Source organism: Equus asinus, chromosome 1 (genome assembly GCF_041296235.1).
Source record: "Equus asinus isolate D_3611 breed Donkey chromosome 1, EquAss-T2T_v2, whole genome shotgun sequence".
Taxonomy (NCBI): Eukaryota; Metazoa; Chordata; class Mammalia; order Perissodactyla; family Equidae; genus Equus; species Equus asinus.
Genome location: NC_091790.1, coordinates 170,748,677 through 170,761,633, shown reverse-complemented (window position 1 = coordinate 170,761,633; position 12,957 = coordinate 170,748,677). Strand labels below are relative to the sequence as shown.

The window sequence follows — 12,957 nt, the reverse complement described above, 5'->3', positions numbered from 1 at the left end:
AAAACATAGTCATTCTTTGACTGAACTGCTACGACTACAATATCCCCCAATCGGTCTCCTGCCTTCCTGTTTCGCCCCTCTATAATCCATTCCAAAGGTAATCAAAACTTCTCACTTCCCTCCTTAAAACCTCTAGCAGTTTTCCTTTGGATGTAGAATACCACCCCAAATCCTTATCATGGCTTGTGTAGAAGGCCTCCATGAAGTGTCCCCCCACCTCTGAAACCTTTCCTACCTCTTCTACTAACAAGTTCCTTAAAGAAATCAATCTCCTTCACAGTACAGGGTGACTTCTGTCTCTGTTCGGATATATTTCCCCAGAGTTTGCACATTATTTAGGTTTCAGTTCAAATATCATCTCCTCAGGGAATCTTTCCCTGACCATCCGATATTAAAGAGAAGAGATTCTTAGTCCTTCGCTGTCATATCATCCACATCATTCACTTTGTAACATTTACTACAGCAACGAAATGGGTCATAGTCTTGGTCATTTATTTACCTGCTTCTTTATGTTTTGCTTCCCTACTTGTCTAAATTAGAAGTTATCTGAGGGCCAGGAATTGTCCTCTTGTTACCTGGGCTAGAACAGATTGGCAAACTGTTGCTCCTGGGCCAACTCAGTCCATTGCCTTTTTTGTAAACAAGTTTTATCGGAACATAGCCACACCCATTCGTTTAAGAATCGTCTATGACTGCTTTCATGCTGCAAGGATAGAGTCAAGTAATTGCAACAGAGACTATATGGCCCTCAAGCCAGAAATATTTACCATATGGCCATTTACAGAAAATGTTTGCCAACCCCAGTACTAGATTTATAGGAAGCTGAGGCAATTGAATCTCTTACAAAAAAATTTATCAGTTACCTAGACAAGGATGTAACACACTTTAGAGCCTGAATTAGAGTATTTGTAGTAAACTATCATCCAGGTATGGAATAAATAGGATTTGACAACTGCCTGGGTATAAGGAATAAAGGAAGAGAATGAGATGACTCTAGAGTTTTAAGTCCGGGTATCTTAGAGAATGTTGGTACCATTAATGAAAACTGACATGTAAGGAGAAGGATGTGATCTGGAGGGAGGACAATGAATATGATATTGGACATGTCAAACACCAAGTGCCAGCAGTACATTGTAGCAGAGACGGCAAATGGACAATTAGTGGTCTAAAGCTCAGAAGAATGATTAAGACTACAGAAGTATATTTCAGACCCATATATGCTTGAATAATAATATTTGAAATTGTACAAGTAGATGAAGACTCGGGGAGAGAATTTATTTTTAAATGACATGGTATTCAAGGACAGCATGTTAAGAAATGTACATATTTAAGGACGAGAGAAGAAGAGACAAAAGAGAAGAAATAGTCATCTATGAAGGCAAACTACAATAGTTTCCGGAAGAAATAGTTTTTGAGTCTTAGCTGCCCAAAAAAGTTAAAAATGTAAAAGGAAAAGGACAAATGGGGAAAAGTGTTACACATTTATAACAAAAAAATGATTCACATATTTTATATGTATATACATAGAAAATTAAATATGCATACATACATATAGAATTCTTGTAAATTAAAAATAACAATTCTAATGTCTCATATTTGTAAGGATAAAGGTGTGATTGCAATATCAGTTGATCAAATAACAGTGACTTAAACAACATAGGAATTAATTTCTCCCTCGTGTAATCTGAGCACAAGGGTATCAGGGCTGACATGGCAGCTCCATGGGGCAGTGGTGAACACCAGGCTCCTCCTAGCTTGCCGTTCTATTATTCTTAACATGCATCTTCCATTTCATGGGCTACAATGGTTGCTCCAGTTTCTGCCATCATGTCCTTATTCCAGCTGGAAAGAAGAGGAGAAAGGAGAGTAGAGGTCATCCCTCCCTCTTTCTTTTTATGGGCACAACCCAGACACCACACATATCAATACTATTCACATCCACTAGCCAGAAAGCAGTCACAGGACCACTCTATCTGCCAAGCAGGCTGGAACTTGTTGCCTTTATCTCAATGACCATGTACCCAGATAAAATGTGTGGATTTATTCCTAACTAAAGAAGGAAAGAAGATACTGGGGGTAGCTGGAAGTCTCGGCCATACACTGTCCCAACTGGAAAAAAATACACAGAATGTGAGAAAAATCACAAAGAATTAATATACTCAATGATAGTCAAATAAGTGGACATTATAATAAGACACCAGAGAATTCTATCAGATTGACAACTATAAAAATGCTAAGACAATATTATATTTGCCAGTAAACAAGCCTAACCATGCATCCCTATGCCGCAGCCCGGTCCACGCTACTTCACTGTCATACCTAGACTAGTACAATCTCCTCTTAACCCATCTCCCTGCTTTAATTCTTGTCATTCCCAATCAAACCTCCAAACTGCTCTCAATTCATCTTTAAGAAAACCAAAATCTTGATCAGCTTACTTTTTCTGTAGGAAAAGAAATCCAGGATTCTTCATATGGTATAAGGCCTTATGGATCGTCAACTTTACCCTACACACCAGCCTTTAGGAAATGCTAACAGTCGCCCCAGTGGAACTTAATAGTTCACACTTTGGCTGATTCTGCTGGCTCAGCCTAGAATGTTTTCTCCTGGTCTCCCTGGCAAATACCTTCTCATCTTTGGACTCAGCTCAACTGTAACTTCTGCTGTAAATTATTTCTGATCTCTCTTTTTACCATATATAGAATCGATTTCCTCCCCTGCTGCAACCTGTACATATTTTTATTAATTTATCATGCAGTTTTCTCTTCTCTACTTCACTCATTTAGAAATTAAGTTTTTTGAAACATAAGATTGCATCATCTCTTTCTGATTTCTGCTTTCAGTACCTTAGTGCCTGCTATATAATAAGCCTTCACTAAATGTTATTGGTGACAGTACCAGGACTCATCTCTCTAATAACAATGTCTCTTTAAATCCTGGTTTAGAGTAGAGAGGATCAATCTTACCTGACAGCTCATAGGAAATTTTGTTAGATATAAGATGTCCCCACACCTTGACACTTAAACATTGTCCTGGCCTAAAATTTTATGGAAAAAAGCAAAACCAAAACAGAATATCTTTCTTTCTTTAAGTTTTAAGAGGTCCACTATTCCAATATCTGTCAGTCTATTCTCAAATTTAAACCCTTCCCCGTTCCATGGCAGAATACTCAGAAGAGAAATTAAGAGAAGTTCCAGGTGTTTATATTTCAGGAATCTAGGGTTCTCCTTTGATATTGAAAATAGACTATGTATAGACTCCTCCATGATCCAGGCTATATGTCAATTACAGGGAAAACCTACATTAATTTTTCCATTATTACCTTTCATAATCTGTAATATCTTTGGGACGGGGAAGATGAGAAAGTTAAAACTGACTAAATAAGAATATTCCCAAATCAAAGGAGATGTCTTTTAATGGCAATAAAATTAAAACTAGGAGAACCATTAGGCAATTATCTAACCAGTCACATTTGTTTCCTGAGAAGGTAATGTGAGGTACTCAGTAGAGAATCTGGGATGAGAAATATTCAGAATTCCCCACAATTTTTCTGCCACTCTGAGTTCTTTCTGATTTTATTTGTGTAATCAGCTTTCACATGATTAATATTAGGCCTCTACATCATTAGGCCTCCAGAGCCCCATAACTTGTTAATGCTTCTCAATAGACTGAAGAATGATTAATGAATCGGTGTGGCAGGGCAGGGGGTAAGAAGGAGGGCATGTCGAGAACAAATGACTAATACCACTAGCAGTTTTTCCCACTCCGAGCAAATTCAATTAGAGGAATTCTTTTACACTTTATCATCTTGTTATTCATCTGTTTGCTTGCTTTTAAAGTGAAATATTGTTTCTTCATGAAGTCATTAGCTTTCCTTGAATTAAAGAAAGTGTGTCTTTCTGTATATTTTGCAATCATAGTTTTCTTTAGGGTGACTTGTAAGCATCACATAAGACTATAAACTAACAAAGATTATCCCTCAGAATAGAAGCATAATCTGAACAGTTATTTTTGTGTTTGTCAATATTTTCTCTGGCCTAAGATTGTTTTTTTGTTGTTGTTTTTTGTGAGGAAGATTGGTCCTGAGCTAACATCTGTGCCAATCTTCCTCTGTTGTTTTGGATGTGGTACCCAGCCACAGCATGGCCTGATGAGCATTCACAGGTCCAGGACCGGCATCCAAACCGGCCAACCCCGGGACGCCAAAGGGGAGGATGCCAACTTAACTGCTATGCCCCCGGCCAGCCCCTGGCCTAAGGTGTTTTTAAGTGACTTGTCAGAGACCATTCCTGGTCTCTTGTTCTTGTTGACTTTTTCCTTTGAATACTCCCCAACTGGAGTCTGGAGAGAAGCATCTTTCCTCTCTAGTTGCAAAGCTATACTAGGTGAGCCTGGAGCTCCTGGAGAGCAAACCCTTTACTTTATGGCATACACTGATTTAAAACTGAAAACGAAAGAGAGAGCAGGAGCCAGGAGGGGGTGTGGGGGAGGAAAGAGAGAGAGAAACATGGTAAGAGCACAAATTCTGAAATATGCAAATCCCTATGGCTACTTCATTCTTGGCCTCTTTAAAATTTTATCATATGAACCAATATTTCCCCTTTTCACCTGAATTTGTTTTGAGTTTGGTTTCTATTCCTTGCAGTTGAGAGAGTACTGACTAAAGCGCTATTCAGTGTTTGGCCATAATAGCAAAATTTTAAATTTTGTTTTTCCACTCAGAATATATGAATACAAAAGTGTTAATTCAGAAACAACAAAGAATGTCCTTGACTTCATGAATTCAGAATATGCCAGCCACCCCTCTGCCTACTGCTGATGAGAACGATTATGGAGGGAATAAAAGTGGGGGGGGAATGAATGACTACTCTCCTTCTGCAATCTTAAAAGCTGCTGAAAGTGTTAACATTTCCCATGTCTTTATTTAAAATGTAAAGCTTATAAAACTTCTAACTTCTGCTCTTCTGCTTTCTTTTGGGAGCTGGCACACAGCATGTATGCAGACGCTGCGAGGAAGACATTCACGCCTTTGCCTAATTAATGCGCAGCTTTGCCGGACTTCTGTCCAATCCCTGACAAGGCCGACAGTAATAAAGGACCATTAAAGTCTAATGAGCTTGGAAAAATTGGAAATCCCAGTCTCTTGTAGAATGTTAAAGCTGATCTACACGTGTGGGAGAGAAAAGGTCTTAGGATATTCATTCTCTTCATTAAAAATGTCTTTTTGAATTAGTAATGTTCTTATCATTTGATAACTGTATTATGTAAGTGTACTTTTCATCTTTTAAGCTGCAGGCTGTGTTGACTGACTGCAGCAGGGAGGAACAAATAAATTAATCCTTCTTTTCATCAAAAAGCAAAACTGAGTGTGTCTAAATCAAGCTTTTTGTCTTAATAAGAGGTTCCTGGAGGAAGTGTTGTCTGATCTTAGTACCTGGTGTAAAACTGAAATGTACACATTTCTGTGCAGTGCAAACACAGGTAAGTTACTGATGTTCCCTGCTAGTCCATTAGTAGTTCATAATGTGTTTCATTAATACTTAAACTAATACTTTTAGTTGGAAAATTATAGAGAGGACACAATAAATTTCCTAATTATTCTTCCTTATCCTTGACATTAGCCATTACAACTTTCATTTATTTATTCTCCAATTCAGATGGGTGTACGCAAGGCAGATACTGTCTCTGCCTCCACTCCCATATAGGGAAGACTTTATGGAAAGCCCTCCCCTAAAAGACTTTTCTATAGAATGGATTCACACATTAAGTAAAATGGTGTATTACTATGATGTTCTGTGTACTCTAAGCCTCCTTGAATAGATCAACAGATTACCATCACTACGCTGAAGCCCATGCTAGAATGACTACTGTTACAATCAAACTCCTGTTTGCTGCCAGAAGATAAATTACATTCACATTGGAGAAAAAGGCTTTCCTGAAAATGACCTCAAGCAAAACATTGTAAATTCACCACGACTTCAGTATTCTTCTGAGACATTTTCCTCAGGAATTAACATGCAAATTATCAGGGCCTACATATTATTCCCATTACACACAAAGGACAGGGACTATACAAATCAGCCATTTTGTTCATCAGTAAAAATCAATAAAAGCACATTGCCTGGACATTTCTGTAAAACGCTGTGATCTTTTTCTTTCTGAATCATTTCCCCTGAGCCAGTTTCTACTGACAGAGTCTGTCTACTCACATTAGTGACAGGAAGAAGTAATTAACTGTAAGTTGTCACTAGTGATTGGATGATCCATGAAGTAAGGCATGCTAAGTGGGGCAGATGAAATCCAGGCTATCCTTCCCCACATCCGCTGGAATAGAATTAAGGAATAACATCTGCAACATTCCTACTTCTCATCTCCAAAGTTTATGTGGATGAAAAATGATAAGAACCTACATTGCGTAAGATCTTTAAGAGACATTCTTTACCTCTAGTCACATTCTCCGGGAAACATCCTACACTATCTAGTTGCAGAATGTGTCTGAGATAAGGATAAATCTACATAATTGTAATTAGGGTGAGATCATAATAACTGGTAAATGTTACTATGTCTAATTGTTAAGTGTGAATTGTTGGTGAATAAATGTGAATTGTTAGTAGATTAAAAAAAATAGTTATTTGGCTCCTCATTCACTCATTCAACAAATACTTAGTGAGTACCTTTCATATATCAGAAGTTTTTCAAGTAAATAAAGATGACTAAAATATAATTATTCTCCTCAAAGTAAGCCCACTCTAGCAGAAGAGAAATTAGAAAACTGAGGCTTAAGATATAGCATTATCAGGGCTATGGAAGCAAGAGGAAGGTCATAAGAGAAGGGTTTAGCAGATGTGAGCAAAGGGGGCTCAGAAAGCTTTCAGGAGCATGTAATGCTTGATCTGTCTTGAAGGCTACTTTGTAGCTATCTGGGAGACAAAGGATGGAGGAGTTTACTAGAATTAGGTGAAATGTGGCAGCTGACCCTAGAGGTAATTTCAGAAAACTGCAAAGTCAAGTAGGTTTTAGGCCTTAACACCTGTGGGAAGTAGCAAGTACTGTGGTTTATCTGGAGAGAGGGTAAAGAAGGAATATTGTAGAAGGTGAGCCTATATAGAGAGAAGCTAGGGTCAGATCATAAAGGGCCTCAAATGCTTCCATGAGAAATTTGAATTTTATCCTGAAGATTTGTAAGGGGGCACCAAAGATTTTCAAATATGGCTAGCTTTGTGTTTTAGAAAGATCGGTCTGGTATTAAGTTGAGAGATGAGCAAGACTGAAAGCAGGAGACCAGTTAGGAAGAGATGGAGAAGGAATGGAAGATATTCCTCCCATCTCTGCTAGAAAACTGGAAAGATGGCTGTGCTTCTGCCTGAAAATGGACACAGAGTGGAAGTTTCCTTCTTTGAAAGGTGGATGGTGAAGGAAAGGCCAAGTTCAATTTGGATATTCCTGTTTCAAAGGCATGCTTGTACAACTTACAAAGTGGTCAGTGATATAGAAGAGGCACAGGAGCTTTAGAAAAAGTGTGGGTTAGAAATAGACCATTGCCATCATGATCATACGAGTATTAGTTTCATTAGTCCTGCCAACCTCCCCTTAAAAGGCCTGTGCTGCACTGCAGGCTCTGTTATAGGTTTGTCCATCTATGCTGACAAGAGTCACCTGAAGTATTCATTAAAATAAGTTCAGAAAAGAAGATATTCTCAGATCTCTTCCCAGACTGAGTGAATCAGAATCTCCAAGGAAAGGCCAGCAGACTTGTTTGTCTTATTTTGTTTTTAAAATAACACCCTTAGAGGATTCTTACCAGCATGGCATTCTCTAGTAGCAACATTTGTTAAGTACCTACGATGTGTTAGGCACTCTACTCTAAGTTTTATGCTGCTACAGTCTCTATGCCTTATGACAACACAATAAAATAGATATTATTACATATTATATAATAAAAAGATACATATGTAGATATTATTATATAGATGTTAAATAGATAGTATTATCCCCATTTTACTATGAGGAAACTGATATTCATGGTCTTGCCCATGGTCTCAAAGTTAATGGGTAGAAATAGCAACTCCTACTGATTTCAGTGTGTGCACTCTTTACATTAAAATATATCTTGCCCTTACTACCTAAAGCAATCTGCAGATTCAACGCTATCCCAATCAGAATCCCAATGACATTCTTTACAGAAATAGAACAAAGAATCCTAAAATTCATATGGGGCAACAAAAGACCCTGAATTACTAAAACAATCTTGAGAAAAAAGAACAAAGCTTCAGGCATCACAATCCCTGACTTCAAAGCATACTACACTGCTACAGTAATCAAAAGAGCATGGTACTGGTACAAAAACAGGTGCACAGATCAATGGAACAGAATTGAAAGCCCAGAAATAAAACCACACATCTACGGACAGCTAATCTTCGACAAAGGAGCTGAGGGCTTACAATGGATAAAAGAAAGTCTCTTCAACAAATGGTGCTGGGAAAACTGGACAGCCACATGTAAAAGAATGAAAATTACCATTCTTTTTCACCATTCACAAAAATAAACTCAAAATGGATCAAAGACCTAAAGATTAGACCTGAAGCAATAAGTCTTCTAGAAGAGAATATAGGCAGTACACTCTTTGACATCAGTATCAAAAGGATCTTTTCAGACACCATAACTCCTCAGACGAGGGAAACAATAGAAAGAATAAACAAATAGGACTTCATCAGACTAAAGAGCTTCTTCAAGGCAAGGGAAAACAGGATTCAAACAAAAAAAAACCACTAGTTGGGAAAAAATATTTACAAGTTATATATCTGACAAAGGGTTAATCTCCGTAATATATAAAGAACTCACACAGCTCAACAACAACAAAATCAAACAATCAGATCAAAAAATGGGCAGGGGACATGAACAGACATTTCTCCAAAGAAGATATATGGATGGCCAATAGACACATGAAAAGATGCTCATCATCACTAATTATCAGGGAAATGCAAATCAAAACTACACTAAGATATCCCCTTACACCTGTTAGAATGGCAAAAATGACCAAAACAAAAAGTGACAAATGTTGGAGAGGTTGTGGAGAAAAAGGAACCCTCATACACTGTTGGTGGGAATGCAAACTGGTGCAGCCACTATGGAAAACAGTACAGAGATTTCTCAAAAAATTATAAAAAGAAATACCATATGACCCAGCCATCCCACTACTGGGTATCTATCCAAAGAACTTGAAATCAGCAATTCCAAAAGTCCCATGCACCCCTACACATTATTTACAATAGCCAAGACGGGAAGCAACCTAAGTGCCCATCAAGTGATGATTGGATAAAGAAGATATGGTATATATATATATATATATATATACAATGGAAGACTACTTAGCCATAAAAAAGGATAAAATCATCCCATTCACAACAACATGGATGGACCTTGAGGGTATTATGTTAAGTGAAATAAGCCAGATAGAGAAAGACGAACTCTGTATGACTCTACCCATAGGTGGAAGTTAAACATATAGACAAAGAGAACTGATTGGTGGTTATCAGGGAAAAGGGGGGGAGAGCACAAAGGGTGAAGTGGTGCACCTACAACATGACTAATAATAATGTACAACTAAAATTTCACAAGGTTGTAAACTATCATAATCTTAATAAAAAGTTAGAAAAAAAAAACTCAGTGAACATTTAAAAAGAAAAAAAAATCTTTCCCTGCTTTGTGTTGTAGAAAGCCCAGCATGACACATGAAAGGTATTTTCTCTTAGTAAAGAACCTATTATATTATAGAGAAAATGAAAAAAGTATCAATAAAATTATCTTTATGCGTCTGCTGACACCAGGCCATCTTTAGTGTTGAAGTTCCCAAACACATCATTCCTCTTTTGCATGGATATTGCTTTGCTAAGCAGCAACTGTACCCTCAGATGCTTAGCTTCACACCCTTTAAACATTTTCTCTACTGTTTTTGTATTTTCCTCCTCGTCTCTTTTCTCTTCATTCTCTTACCTGAAGATAGAAACCACCACCCTCTGAACTCTGGCCAACTTTGAGCCAAAGATGACTGAGCAATATGGGGATGATAAGAATGTAGGCTACCAAAGTGGGAATGGCAGGGGAGAGAAATAGCAGTGATATCTAATATAAACAGAATATAATAGAAAATATAAAAAATCTGATTAAGCTATAATTCAACATTAGATACTTTTTTTGCTACATTAGTCTTGTGTTGAGTAAGTACAAGCACGTTTTCCTCACTACAGGTGTCCTGTCAACAATTAGGCTAATCTGACACTTAATGATCCTAGGATCCTCATCCAAAATCATGTGTCTTGCAGGTTCTTGTGGTGCTAACAATTGGAAAGATTGTCATTTTTTTAGCTTGCTGTTCTTCCTGAGGTTTACAGTGAAGCAAGCTTGTCTGTGTATGACCATCAATCAACCAATAATTACCAAAAGCCCACAGGGTGCAGCATTGTACAGAATGCCATGGAGTGGTAGAAAGCAAAGATAATATCTGACGGGTTTCAAAATAGATGAGCTAGGACAAAACCAAGCAAGGGTTCTGGAAGCATAGAGGAGGCTCAAGAAGCTGGTGGAGATAAAGCCAAATAAGCTTTCTGATGTCCAGGTAGAGACAAAAAGTCAGACAAAGGGCATCACAAGTGGGCAACGTCAAAGACCAAGGAGTTCTGTGCTACAATCTGTGAAGCCTGTGAGTGGAACATCTTGTAGTGCAGGACAGTAAGGAAGTGCTTAAATAATAATGGAAACATGTCAAAAGATCACAAGAGCCAGCTTGAAAGCATTCCTACTAGTTAAATCTGGGACAATTTGAAAATCAAAATAATGATCATGACAAATTGTAACCAACTAAATAAAATAAGAATCCATAAGTACATGTTGATATCAATCAGCCAATTAACCAATAAGAAAGACATGCTCTCTCTTATAGTAGAATGCCAGCCATTATATGTAGAAGGAATAATAGAATTAGAAAATCATCATTTGACAATCATCAATACAATAACTGAGTCAAGCAAAAATCATCAACGGATGCTAAAAATAGAGGTGAAAGTTTAATGGGAAACAAGATATTACATAGCCTTAAAGTATCTCACCACAAGATATTTTCTAATTACAAGCTAAAAAATAGTAACTTAAAATGCTGTTTATTATATTATCATTAACAAAAATGATTCTATTATAATTTTATGTCACTGTTACATAGGTAAAAAATTTTTAAAAATTAATGTGTCTGATCTGAAAATTAATTTGAAGCTGATTTGCCTGATGTCAGTTTATTTTATTGTCTTCTGTCTCTAACTCCTCTAAGTATTGTGGGGGGCAAATTCTAGGTAATTGGTTGTTCTAACCAGTTGCATTTTTATTGATCAAGATTTTACTGAATTTATTGTCCCTAATTTCAGTGAATTCATAGAAATTATCCGTCACTTACTTAATGGCTAGTGTGCATTCTCTTTCAGAATACATCTCTTAGACATGTATGAAGAAACCAGTATCTGGAAATCACGGTGTCAGAGCATTGGAGAAATGGTCTGGGTTAACTGTGTATCTGTTCAGTGAGATAGATGAGAAAATTATTCTCGACTCCACAAGCACCACTACTGGATAAAGTACCCACACTGAGCCTGAGCTTGGCAGAGCTGCAGGGATTGGTGCTCAAGAAAATGAAAGAAAGATCTAGAAAGAGCACTCTGATGAAAAGTCCATTCAACCTAAGGCACCTCAAAAGGATAATTTTCATTCTAGCCTTGGTGCATTGAAAAGAAAGCACTTTTCCCAACTGTTGTACAGTATAGCTGCAGGTGGCTTCTGAGCCCTGGTATCATGTTTGGCCTGACCTCATGAATTCCAAGGAATACAAGTTCTATAAGATGCCAGTACACATTCCAAAAGAGGTGGTATCTGTAGTCAAGTAAGTTTGGAAAAAATCTAGGTTAAACTAGCTTAACTAAATTTTTTTACTGAACAAATATTTTAAGAAAGCTCTCTATCATTTGCAATGTAACATGTGAATTTCCAGAAGCCATGTGATAACCCATGCTTTAAAAATTATTTGATAATAAAATTAATCTTTCTTCCTGCAGAGCCTCTTAGAGAACTTGTGTTCCATAGAACACATATTGCGCCGGAAACACTGTTTCAGTGAATAAGAAAGAAAAAGCAAACATCAGGGAAGTTTATCTGTTACATCAAGGAGAGAAAAGTAGGACTTTTCTCTGAATGACTGAGGGAAAATACAACAAAGAAATTGTAATCAGCGCATGGAGAACACTTTTAGAAAAGCTCTGTAAGACTATATTTAAAATAATTTGTTCCATCCAGCACCCGATCTTGTTTTCTCCAATAAAATGAAGCAAGGCTTCCTGGAAAAATGCCTAATTCTAGGGCGGGGGCAATAAAAATACAAGATGACCCTGGATTATCATATAAGGGCAGAAAATAAAGAAGTGCTAAAAAAAAAAATGAAAACACATGATGGATGCATGTCAAAAGGATATAATAACCAACTGAAAGAGCTCCCAGTGGTCAAAGCCAGAACAATTTGAGCAAAAAATAAATAAATTAGTATTGGATTATAACCCAAAGTATAAAATGAAAATACAGGAATTCATATTGATATAAATAAACAGTTGAATAAATAAATAAATGGAGAAGAATCCTTTCTTACAGAACGATACTTCCTCTCCACAGGGCGAAGCCAAACTCTCCCTCAGTCAGCTCCCTGGCCCCTCCTGTGTGGGCTAAATTAGTAACTTGCTTCCAAAGAATAGAGGAGGAAAAAGTGACTTACAGTGGAGAAACTGGAAGAAACTACCTGGGCTAGAAGTCATGGTAACATCACCAGCGGTAAGTCAGGTTGATAATACATGCCTTTATTGGTTGGGCTGCCATAACAAAATGGCAGACTGGGTGACTTAAACAATAGCAATTCATTTTCTCACAGTT

The 12,957-nt window shown here is 37.3% G+C and overlaps 2 long non-coding RNA genes across 2 annotated transcripts in view; both read right to left on the bottom strand.

The window, feature by feature from the left end:
* LOC123282824 (uncharacterized) overlaps nt 1–12,957 on the bottom strand; it is a 429,750-nt gene that overhangs the window by 121,593 nt on the left and 295,200 nt on the right. The gene's annotated exons all lie outside the window — the stretch shown is intronic.
* On the bottom strand, nt 1,767–2,877 carry LOC139045527 (uncharacterized). Its single transcript, XR_011504032.1, has 2 exons — nt 2,439–2,877; nt 1,767–1,842 (listed from the first exon to the last, which is right to left on the bottom strand). It is a non-coding gene; the product is annotated as an uncharacterized lncRNA (long non-coding RNA).